Source organism: Nuphar pumila, chromosome 15 (genome assembly GCF_984573655.1).
Source record: "Nuphar pumila chromosome 15, dmNupPumi1.hap1.1, whole genome shotgun sequence".
In the NCBI taxonomy this organism is placed as follows: Eukaryota; Viridiplantae; Streptophyta; class Magnoliopsida; order Nymphaeales; family Nymphaeaceae; genus Nuphar; species Nuphar pumila.
In genome coordinates, this window is record NC_143263.1 from 85,184,841 (window position 1) to 85,197,597 (window position 12,757).

Genomic DNA, 12,757 nt, shown 5'->3' on the forward strand with positions numbered 1-12,757 from the left:
AACGACACCAAAAATTTGGTGTGAGTTTTATGAAATAAAATTTTGAAAGATATTTTATGTAAAAATAATATGAAAGCCAGACACCAAATAATAAAAACTGGCTCGCACTAGTGGTGAAGTTCGGGTCGATCTCAGGGAACTGGAGAAATACATTGTATTTCACAGAAAAGCTAAACTACTCTTTATTGCCTTAAAAAAGTAAAAGAATTAATTAACTAAATGAGAGTGCGACCCTCTACAGAGGGCTTAAAAAAATAATAATAATAAGTGTCTTATTACAAACCCAAATTGAATTGAATCAAATAAAATAAAAGCCTAAGCTAAAAAGAAAAGAAAAGGTCTTTAGTGATTCGTGCTCTAGTCCCTTCCTTGATAGTTCTTGTTTCTTTAGTTTCTTATTGTGAATGGTTCAGTTGAAGGGCTCTCTGAGGGGTCTGAAGGTGCTTTTGAGGGGACCTTTTCGAGACCTCAGAGGGCACATTTTAGGGCTCACAACACAATCAAATGCTTTTCTGCAAAACAAAAATCACAAAACACAAAAATACAAATGAAAACTATACAAAAATCTAATGTTAGTTTAAGCAAAAAATTATAAAAACAAGAAATTAACTAACATGAAACAAACTACTATACTAAAAGATAAAATGACAAAACTAACTATGTAACAAGAAAGAAACTAACTAATGTAACAAACTAAAGCATTAAATTATGAAACTAACAAACTAACTAAATAACAACTATGAACTAATTGAAAACAAACTAAACACTATTTAGACAAACTGCTTATAATGAAACAAGAAAGACACTAAAGATTGAATTGACTAATAAAAATTGAAATATACTAGATCCAGTCTAACGAACCAACTGAGCACACTAATTTTAACACGTAAACTACTACCAACAAAAGAAAAGAAAAGACAATGCAGCTAAGAAAACAAAAAAACAATTGATCTACTATTTTAATTGAATTACTCGTAACTAAAAATAAGGCAATTTAAAGCAAGGCGTAAACTCTAAGGAGACACTTTCTTTTCTTTTTTTCTTTTTTTTTTTTAAACTGAACTACCAATCAATTGACACACCAACAAAAGTTCTACAATACGTTAACAACCTAACTACTTTCTAATAAATTTAACAACCTAATCAATCTATTTACGCTGGAAAAGAAATTATCAACTAACTAATTAAAACATAAACACCGCAGGCTGCAAACGTGCATGCAGATCCAAGACGCGATTCTCAAGATCCCGATGAGCCGAGCAACCTAGATTATGATCACGCCTACAGTTGGTCTGTACTGATCACAACCATGATAAAAAAGAAAGAAAAACTTTTTTAGCATTAGTCTGTAGATTACAAGTCGTGCCAATCTCACAGTTTGATTCAGCCAACGTGTACTAACTTTCGACAGATCAGAAACACACACATTATGAATCACACAGGTCTACATGGCTGATATTTCACGTCAACCAAATTTTATAAAAATAATAATTGAAAACATGACTGACGTGACCGGGTCTAATCACAGTTTGTGTGTGAACCCTCTAATTCATGTTTGATCTTGCTGGCTCGAACCCTGACCTGAATTGCGTTTGGATACTTGGTTGCATTTCTGAAAACAATAAACTCTAACTACAGCGACATCTACTTAATTGAAATAAAAATATTTTGCACTAACTTTAAACTTTTCCTACCCTATATGTAGATAATGATGCAAGAATCAATTTAAGCTAAATATAATACACATGCGTAAAACAAGAAATATGATCTATGCGATGTTGGATGTATGCAATGATCCTAAATACTACGTAAAAGGGAGAGAAGATATTCACCTTTTAGCTTACCTTCGACGGAAGGGTTAAGAAGAAGAAGTTGGTCTTTCTCGCTGCAACCAAACGAACTCCGCTCTCTCTCCGATAGAGGGGATGAGAAGAACCGGCGATGACGAGGTTTAGAAGAAAGAATGAAAAGCATAAGAAGTAAGAAGGATGAGGTAGGCAACCAGTCGATCGAACAAGAAGGAGAAAGAAAGAAGGGGAGGCAGAGAGGAGAGAGAGAGGGGCGCAAGCTACAAAGAGAAAAATGTTTTTTCTTTCTTGATTTTTTTATACTAGTCTAATTAGGTTTTTAGACCATTTTTCAAAGTGTCCAATAAATTTTCAATTTTCCAAAAATGCCTCTCTTTTAAAAAGTAATTTCTAAAAACTTAATTATTCTCCCCAAATTACTCCAAAAGGCTTAGTTTATTAAAATTACAGTTTTGATAAAAACCATGAAAACCTTCGCAAACAAGTATTTTTAAGCAATTATCACACATGATCATGCATGAAAATGTATGAAATTGTGCATAAAAATTATGCATGATCAACATGATGATATCCGATGAAATGGTCATGGAAGAGCCATAAGATCTCCATGACTAACTAAGAAAGTGAGACTCACAATATGATGTATTTGTTTGAATATGATATTACACGTCAAGGGTTATGATTTAAATTGTGACACAATGAGTGATGTCATGGCTAATTCATACCATATGTGAAAAAATCATAGATTATATGATGAGGAAAAGACCAAATGACTATTCAAGAAATTACTCATGACATGTGTGAAAAAATATCATACTTGAATATGAAGGAAAATGCACAAAACTATGTGGGAAATAACCCATAGCATATGCGAAAACCTCATACTTGAATATAAATGATGAAAAGATCCACATGACTGTGTGAAAAATAACCCATAGCATATGTGAAAACCTTATACTTGAAAATGGATAATGAAAAACCAACATGACTATAGAAAAATAAACTATAGCATGCGAGAAAAACAACATACTTAGAAATTGATATAAACCAAAGAATTGTGCAGATTTATTTGGTGCATGTTTGTCATGAAGTGTTATATGTGATACATGATGCACTGATTGTGATATAATGTGGTTGTTCATCCTCTATGGCCAAGTGAAAGATGTTCGATTCAAATAATGAATCCAGTTGGCCATAACGGTCTCACAACTGGAATCCAAATAACCACACAAATGGTGTGCTTGTAACTCACCATTAACCAAAAACATATGAAATAATCATGTACATTAAAACACAATAAAATACGAATGAAAACTGCTACACCAAGGGAGGCTTTAATTCATCTCTATAGATACGCTAAGTGTGTGGAATCAAGTAAAAAATTTATTCTTTCTTCTCCTTCATTGCACACACCCAATCCTAAAAATCCAAAGATCCAAACAAGGGCAGATCGAGGGGTGAGGAGGGGCTTGAGCCCCTCCTAAAGTTTTGAAAATTTTTATTATTTTATTATAAAAATTTATATTGCCCCCCCTTTATATTTTAGTTATATATTTTATTTTATTATAAAAAAATTTTGTCCCCCTTTAAGCAAAATTCTGGATATATTTTAGTTTTATATTTTATTTTATTATAATTTCCCCCCTTTAAGAAAGTTTTGAAATTTTTTATTATTTTATTTTAAAAATTTATATTGAGCCCTTTATATTTTAGTTTTATATTTTAATTTATTATAATTTTTTTTGCCCCCCTTTAAGCAAAATATCGGATATATTTTAGTTTTTTATTTCATTTTATTCTAATTTTTTTTGCCTCCCTTTAAGCAAAATCTTGGATCCGCCACTGGATCCAAAGATTGATGCCTACTATTTTAACAATGGTAAATACATTCATTGGTTCAGATTTGGTCAATATAACCTGCCCCTTATGGGTTTCACCTAGGGGATTCGGAAAACACGAGCATATCCAATATTTTCCCTTCATTTTTTGTTATTAGATTTGGCTGCCTGCTTTATCCGAATGCATTTCGAATACACCAGTAATGTAAAATGATAATTTTGTCCGCTTCTCATCAAATAGCTGATGCTTGAAATCACTAGTGAGGGCATTTTAGTTATTTGGTTTAACTAAATAAATGTCGCTGTGATTTTAGGATCAAAAGAGTCTTTTAAGCATGAATTGAGTCTAACTGTTAGGCAGATCTTAGTAAATATATACGTGATAAGTTAGGCAGCTTTTTCTAAATTACTCACAGAAATGTTGATGGATTCAGTAATTCTATACCTTGTATAATGTTTCTCAAAATAGTGACTTTGCTCGATCCTTATTGAGAACTGATAAAGTAACATGCCAAATCATTGATCACTAGTGTTTTGAAATCGTCACCATCCATTGATTCCATCTCCACTGTCCCTTGTGCAAGTAGCAGGGTTCATCATCAAGGCACTGATGACACCATCATCAGTATTCATGTTGGTGCCTATCAATAGCCATGATAGACGATGATGATGCAAAACACTGTCAGTGATTTGGCGTATTACCTGATCTGTTTTTCATCATGAATTGAGCATCTCATTTTGTGTGTGCGTGTGCATGTTTGCATTGTAAAGTTGGTAACACACAACACTCACACACAAGATGTAACGTGGTTCGGCTATTGCAAGCCTACATCCATGGTGGAAAATTTTCTCTCTTACTTTCTGGTTTTGAGAGAGAATATATATAGTACTGATATGGTGCTCTGAGAGCACATACCCCCACCTAATAGAAACCATATGTGTAACTTATATCTTCTCAATCAGACATCATAGATGCATTCAACATAGTTTATTTGATAGGAGTCATGCTTTGGATCATGTTTTTTGAAGCAAAAATAAGGTTTTTTAGGTCTTGAAATTTTGGTATATTGTAGGCCATTGAGTTTAAAAGATATTGAAAAACCTACATATAAGTCACATTCACATGATTCAGAACTTGTTTTCTACTAAAAAAGGCATGTAGATCATATGTGGTCTGATCAACAAAAAGCCTCTAGAATTTTGAAAAATTAAAGCTTTCTTTAGATGGGAGTAGGTGGCCCCCAAGCACCGTCACATTACTAATATCTATATCTATATATATCCATTACAAGGGATTTTCTTACCCGGCTGGGTGTCATACACTTTTAGGCAATTACAACAAATTGGAACTACAACATGAAACATTCTATAAGAAGAGCATTAACTCTTTTAGCAGTTGGACTTCCTTCTTTCAATTTCTTCTCTGGATTCTTTTCTTGTAAGCATGTTTTCACCAACAAAACTTTCCTCAAAACTATGACCCTCAGGATTGTGCTGGCTGAGCTGCAACATGACTTACCTCAACATCTTTAACATGCTCCCTCAAGCCAATCTCCATGTCTATGAGTTTGAGTTTGTTCCTGAAAAAACAAAAACACAATCCAACAATAGCTTTAGTAAGAATATCAGCAGCTGTTCTTCAAATGAAATAAACTTAACACTAGGCTCTTGATTTGTCACTTTTTTCCTGACAAAATGATAATTTATTTTTATATGTTTGGTTTTGGCATGAAAAACCGATTGACAGCAAGATAAGTAACTCCTATATTATCACACACACAACTCAGGAGCTTGATTCTGACTTATCCCTAACTCTCTCAAGAGAGATTTCAACCACATCAATTTTGAAGTTGCCCCTGCATGAGCTTTGTATTCAGCTTCTGTGCTTGACCTGACTATCATATGCTGCTTATTCGAGCTCCATGAAATAATGTTTGGTCCCAAGAATCTAAGATATTCATTTGTTGACCTTCTGTCACACATCTTGCCTAATCAACATCTGAATATGCAGATAGCTATAAAGAATTGGACTTTGATATTTTTAAACCATAGTTTATGATTCTCTTCAAATAACAAAGAGTTCTTTTCACATGATTTTACTGATCTTGAGCAAGCTCATACATAAATTGACAAGCCTTATTTATGACAAAAGCCACATCTGACCATGTAAGAGTAATATACTGAAGTGCTCCCACAACACTCCTATAATATGTACCATTTTCAAGAAGATTTCCAACATAATTCGACAAAACAACATTGAGTGTAGCAGGGGTAAGCACATGCTTAGACTCAATCATTTGGGTTTTGACCAATAGACCATGAATATACTTCCTTTGACATAATGCAATTCCATTTGGAATGTGTTTAACTTCAACCCCAAGAAAGAAGTGCAGTTTGCCAAGGTCCTTAATAGAAAACTCGAGCAAATTTACATATAATATTTTGACCTCTTTTTGTGACAATGATATCATCCACATATACAAGAACATACATAACCAATTCACCTGTATGTTTGATAAGAAGTGAGTAAGAAGTGAGTGGTATGCCTTAGCTTCAACAAATCCAAGTCAAAAGATGTAGGTACTCAAGCACTCAAACCAAGTTCGAGGGGTTTGTTTAAGCCCATAAAGAGCCTTGGTTAACTTGTACATATAATTTGAAAATTGCTCATTTTCAAAACTCGAACGTTGAGCCATGTAAGCTTCTTCTTTTAAAAAGACATGCAAGAAAGCATTGTTAACATCCAATTGATGTATTTTTCATTCTTGACTTATATCAATCGAAAGCATAACTCTGATGGTGGTAGGTTTTACCATGAGACTAAGGACTCAAATTAATCAATCCCTTCTCCACTATAGCCTTTTGCAACAAACTGAGCTTTATATCGGGTTATGAATCCATCTGCATATCATTTTATATGATATATCCATTTATGCCCAACAAGATTGACCATATTTAGGGGGTACCAAAACCCAATCTTATTCACAGAGAGCTTCATCAAAGTTGCTAGGCTCTTCTTCTTCTTGGGTTATCCCACTAAAAAAGTTTGAGGAAGTGAGTATCTATATGCTAATTAGGTTTTGGGTTTTCGAGTGCTATCTTGGGACCTGGTTATCATAGGGTGAGTTGTAAGGAAAAACTATGAAGACAAGTTAGCAATAAGGTTTATTCCACTGGTATGGTCCATGACACCACTATCCCTAGAATTGGTTTCTTGAAAAGGCTCGATAGGACTAGTATCATGATCATCACTGGATTCAAGGCTGTTAAGGATGATCTCAACATCTTGGATATGTGATTCAGGTTCAACTCTTTGATCTATAGGATTGGCAACGAGACTAACCGGTCCATTCACATAGGTGTTATATGATATAACTGACATAGAGTGATCAGACCCGAGTAGACAAGACCAGCACCCACATCATCTTGTTTTTGCAACCATCTAGTCAATTCTTTATCAGTGATCATCTCTTTAGAACCAGCATAGAGAAAAGATTATTCATAAAAAATCACATGACATGATATAAAAACCCTCTTTGTGACAAGTTCATAGCAAACAAATCCCTTGTAACATGTACCATACCTGATGAAAACACAAGACTTAGACCTTGGAACAAGCTTAGAATTGTTGTATGGCACCAACTGAGGACAACATGAAAATTCAAAAACTTTAAAATAATCATATCATGGGGCAACTTTAAAAATCAATTCAAATTGAGACATTTTTAAATTTGGTGTGGGTGATCGGCTAATAATATGAACTGCCATCCGAAAAGCATCCACCCAAAAATTTAGCTTCATAGATGCATAAACTAAGAAACTCAACTTGGTCTCAATGACATGGTATTAATTTCTTTCTACTATGTCATTCTATTGTGGTGTACGTGGACAAAAAATCCATCGTTTGATGCCATGACTATCCAAAAAATTAGATAAACTTTTACTCATAAACTCACCGCTTGCATCACTATGGAATATCTTTATGACATGACCAAGTTACTTCTCAACTATGTTTTAAAATTTTTCAAAACACTTTTGAGCAATTGATTTCTTGACCAATAGAAAAAGGCATGAGAACTTAGAGTAGTCATCAACTATAAGAAAATAATATTTGTACCCTTCACGAGATAAGCAAGGGGCAGACCCCCATAGATCAACATGTATAAACTCGACAGCATTTAGTAGAAAATTCAGAAAATTAAAATTTTGTCCTTTGTCAAATGATAAGAACTTATTCCTTTCAAGTGTTTTAAGAGTTTTATACCCTGAGTGGCCTAACTGACAATTCCACCTCTCTATAGTTACCTTTTCTTCTCTAAATGCCGCATTAACTTCTCCTCTATGCTTATGTGTTGATGTCTATTTGTATAACTCCTCTATTCTGCCCTCTTTGAAGTATGGTTCTTTTCTGCAAATCCTTAATAAGAAAACCATAAGAATAAATCTCAAGCATGCACTTGTTATCTCAAGTGAACTTGGCTACAAATAGAAAATTCTTTTTAATACCAAGTACATGCAAAACGTTCTTCAAAATGGAAGGCCATTTGTTAGAGCTTAGGATAATATTACCCATGCTGAGGATAGGCAAGGTAGTTCTGTTTCCTACGGTGATGGAGTCGTTTCCTTGGTACTCATTGTCTGTCATGCCATGGTCTTTAGCAATCATATAATTGGTGGCTCCAATGTCAGGATATCAAGCTTCATCTTGAGATGAGTTTAAAGCCATCACAGTGATTGAGATGAGTTTAAATCCATCACAGTGAAGGCTTTGGGGATATCATAACATTGATGAGCTATGTGATTTTTACGTCCACAAAATTGATATACTACTTGATAATCTTCAGAAACATTATTAGCAAACTGATTTGAACCATTCTTTTAACTTTGATAACTATTTTGTGAATTTTGCCCAAAGCCAATTCCTCGGCCACAACCTCTATAGGTGTTTTTAAGCCCACACTTTTTGAGAAAAGAAAGCAGTGGACTAGGATTCAACCTATTGTAGTTGTTTGGGAGTAAACATCTCAAGCCTCTTTTCTTGAGTGTTAAACATGTCAAATAATTCAACAAATGAAAGGAGATGCAAGTGTAGAAACCATAGTAATAAATCATTCATACTCACCTATGTAACAGGGATTCGGCTAGTAGGGTGCCGCACCCGCGTCGACGCGACTCGACGCGGGTGCGGGTGCGGTCAACCCGACCCTGGGTGCGTTGACCGCACCCAGGGTCATTTCGGTCCATTTTTTTTTGTTTTTTTTTAAATTTTGCCCTATGAAATGGGCTGCAGAATTTAAAAAAAAATTCTTGCCCCTGCCGGGACCCGCGCCGGGGGGAACCCCCGGACCCCCCTTATATATATATATATATACATTTTTGCCCCTGCCGCACCCCCGCACCCGGGTTTTTTGGAAGTGCCGAATCCCCGCACCAGCACCCATGTGACATGGATACTCACTTGACAGACCATTCAGAGTCTATAAAACAAGATCATCATCAGAGACTTCCTCACTTATCAAACTAAGAGAGTCGTCTATGAACTTTACCTGATTCAAGTACTCTGTCATAGAGTGTCTGCTTTCTTCATGTTATGAATGTCATGCTTTAGCTGAAAAATCCTGAGGTTTGATTGGGACAAGTAGGAATGCTCAAGATCTAACCAAGCTTCATAAGCAGTAGAAAACCAGATGATCTGTCCAAAAGCCGGTTTAGAGATGTTTGCCTTTATCTAACTCAGATACAACTGATTGACTCTTTTCCACATGAAATATTCATGATTTGGAGATGACTAATCTCCTTGGAGAATACTCTTACTCGGTGGGAGAGAGGATCCATCTGCATACTTCACAAGGTCCTAACTGTACATCATAGACTTTATCTGTGATCACCGAAGAAGCTAGTTGCTTTTGTCAAGCTTAATCAAGATGAGGCTCGAAGAAGGATTCCATTGTATTGTAGGTGTTGGAGACAAAGATACGATGCTAGATGACATAGATGACAAGGTAGATCTGGATGACATCATGAACACAAAGACATGACTTAAGAGGTACTCGAATGACTATAGAGGCTATGATGGTGAAGGCTCTCGTACCATGTAAAGTTGGTAACATGCCCAAATACACATAACACACACACACATAAGAACATAAGATGTAATGTGGTTTGGCTATTGCAAGCCTACATCGACGGTGAGAAAAAATGGAATGAACATCTCTATGAGACACCCTATTTTTTACCGAGTTATTTTATATATCAAAGATCTCATGTCTTTGGCTTATTTCAAATAAGGTTAACTTCAGTTTTATTTTTTTGCCTTCAAAATGACTTCTTTAAGGTTTTTCAGTGAAAGAAGAATTAAACTAGAAGAACTTACCTTTCAAACAAGCCAAAAAATAGATCAATTTGATATCAGAATCCAAAGTTATGGACAAAACAAGCTGACAGCTCTTAACGACACATGGACTGTCGTTAGCAGATTCCCATGAATTATCATCATCAATTGACCTAATCCATGATATGTCATTAGTATTTCACTAATTAGTGACATATAAATTATCATTAGTAATCAGTTGAATCCATGATATATCATCAATACTTTTCCAATAACACATGGATTGTTGTTAGGAGATATCAAGTGTCATTAGCAGCCTGAGTTGAAAACATTCGCCATTTTAAAGAACCATCAATTTTCTTATCCCTATCTCACAAAACCGTGATATAGGATCTAGCTCAATCCTAAATCCATAAATCATATCTAGCCTACCTAATCCTTAGATATTAGGTTAGAAAAACCCTTGGCCAATCAGAGAATCCCTTTCAAACTTTGGCCAATAGGAGCTCGTCATCTCATCCTTAGACGAATTCAGATCTATGAATACCAGATATGCGGGAATTGCATCAAAATCTACGAAAAGACTATAAATTGGGGCTCACCCTCTATTCTGGTATCTGGAGTTTGAAACCTAGTTGCACCTATATACTCTCTTGAAATCTCTGCCTACCTAAACTTAGTGCTCTAGCTTAGTTGAGCCTACTTAGCTTACCTTATGATCCAGATCTCCTATCTCACCCACCTTCGGAGCCTGCACCTAGCCGAAGTGATGCCTGAGTTCCACCGTGCTCGTCACCTCATAGAAAATGGCTACCTAAGCTCAATGTGAGATTTAATTAGTTTATTTTTTGTATGTTCATTTCATTTATTTTGTTTATTTCACAAGTATAAAATTCCCTAATCTTGGTATATTATTCATGTTTTCTTCTTTTTTTAAGCCTTGGTGGTGTCCCACACCATCAAGCTCGCCCCTTTTTTAGGACCTGTGTACGATGTACGAGAACTTGCAAGTTGAAGCCCGTGTTGAAGATTTTGAGCTCCTGGTGCGGCTAATTTCTGCTCAACATAGGAGGAAAGGTATACAAGTTGAAGAGCGAATCCCACAACTTTCATCACGATGGTGAATATGTTAGGGCATAACAGTATCGTGTTAAAGTTGACAGAAATGAGTAAAGAACGAATCCCACAACTTTCATCACGATGGTGAATATGTTAGGGCATAACAGTAACGTGTTAAAGTTGACAGAAATGAGTAAAAAGTAAAAACATATGAAGGGCAAAGCATTCCAAAAAAGCACCCACAAGATATACTTCAATTGTTTTTTTTTAGAGAAAATTATATGTATTGATATGTCTATAAGGCACAATACATGATTATGAGTGTGATGAGGTATCACACCCAAAAATCAAAGATAAATCAAAGGTATAAGAAACATAAATCAGAAAAACAAAATGCAGCATAATAAGGTTGCAGATCTAGCAAAGAGATCTGTTAGAGTCGATCCATTGAATAGACTAATTCGGCCATTTCCACCTTACTTGAAAGCTCCCACTTTAATTATGCAAGCAGATGATTAGGGATGCTATAAGATTCCCTGAAAATATGTTGATTATGTTCATGCCATATTAGCTTCCATGTCAACATCCAAACCCGCCACAGAAATTTCCACCTTTTCTCTTTCGAGTCAAGGTGGCTCGCAATCAAAACCTGTCTTGAAAAAACTAAGTCGTCCCAAGCGAAACCCAGATCACCCCAAGCCTGCTGCAACAAATACCTCATGAATTTACATTCCCAGAACAAGTGCATAATCAATTCCTCATTGCAAAGGCATAAGGAGCATCTACTGGCTAATTAAAATCCTTGCCTCTTCAATATAATTTCTGTTTTAATCTTGCCCTGTAAAATTAATGAACCACGTAAAGGCAACCCACCCCTCAACGATTTTTCTAGCAACCAAGATGCTTAAGGGCATGCCATTGCCTTATAAAACGAAGTTGCAGAAAATTTTGCGTCCATTCCATCTCATCTACTTGCTGCATCAATGAGACGATAGCCAAATCTAACATGAGAACAGTTCATTGCTGAAAGGCTTCATCAGATGGGTTCTTTTTCAAAATAATATCCCAAATATTCGAGTCATGCGACCAGACATCAAGCACTCTACAATATTTTCCTAGATCATCTTAAAAATTTTGCAGAAAATGTGTAACCATAGTGAAAATGTTAAAGCGTACCAGATTTATGTGACCCGCCTTAGATAAAAGCCAAGCCACACATGATTATGTTCTCGCCCGAACATGGTCCTCCACCTTGCTCCAATGAACCTCCCGCAAAACTCCCAAATAAAGAGGAAGGCCTAAATAATTTAAGAGGAGAGAGCCAATCTCGCCATAAAAAATATCTGATGCCTTACTCTGCAACACTGGTACAGACTACAGTCATTTAGAATCAATACTTTGACTCTTTGTCCCGTTCATACGCAGCCCTGAAAATTTCCTAAAGCATCTTAGAATCGTCCACAACATCCACATTATCCTCACTCGCCTCCCCAAACACTAAGAGATTATCCGTGAACAGTAAATGGGTTATGCTAACGCTATTAGAAACCTAAAAACCATGGAACTTACCCTCTTACCATAAGTGGCCAATCTAAAAAGCAGAGAGATACCGCAAGCCCCACCTTGGTTTGAAAGGCTCCCCTCTTTTCCAAAGCAAACCTTCGATCCAAGATATCCAATTTTCACCAAAGTTCATATTTTTCAAGCAGCTTATAAAAAAA

General features: G+C 35.6%; 1 long non-coding RNA gene across 1 annotated transcript; it reads right to left on the reverse strand.

The window, feature by feature from the left end:
* Window positions 1–4,992: 4,992 nt before the first annotated feature.
* On the reverse strand, window positions 4,993–12,372 carry LOC149815839 (uncharacterized). The gene is made up of 2 exons (XR_016428021.1): window positions 12,213–12,372; window positions 4,993–5,226 (listed from the first exon to the last, which is right to left on the reverse strand). It is a non-coding gene; the product is annotated as an uncharacterized LOC149815839 (long non-coding RNA).
* Between the last annotated feature and the right edge of the window lie 385 nt (window positions 12,373–12,757).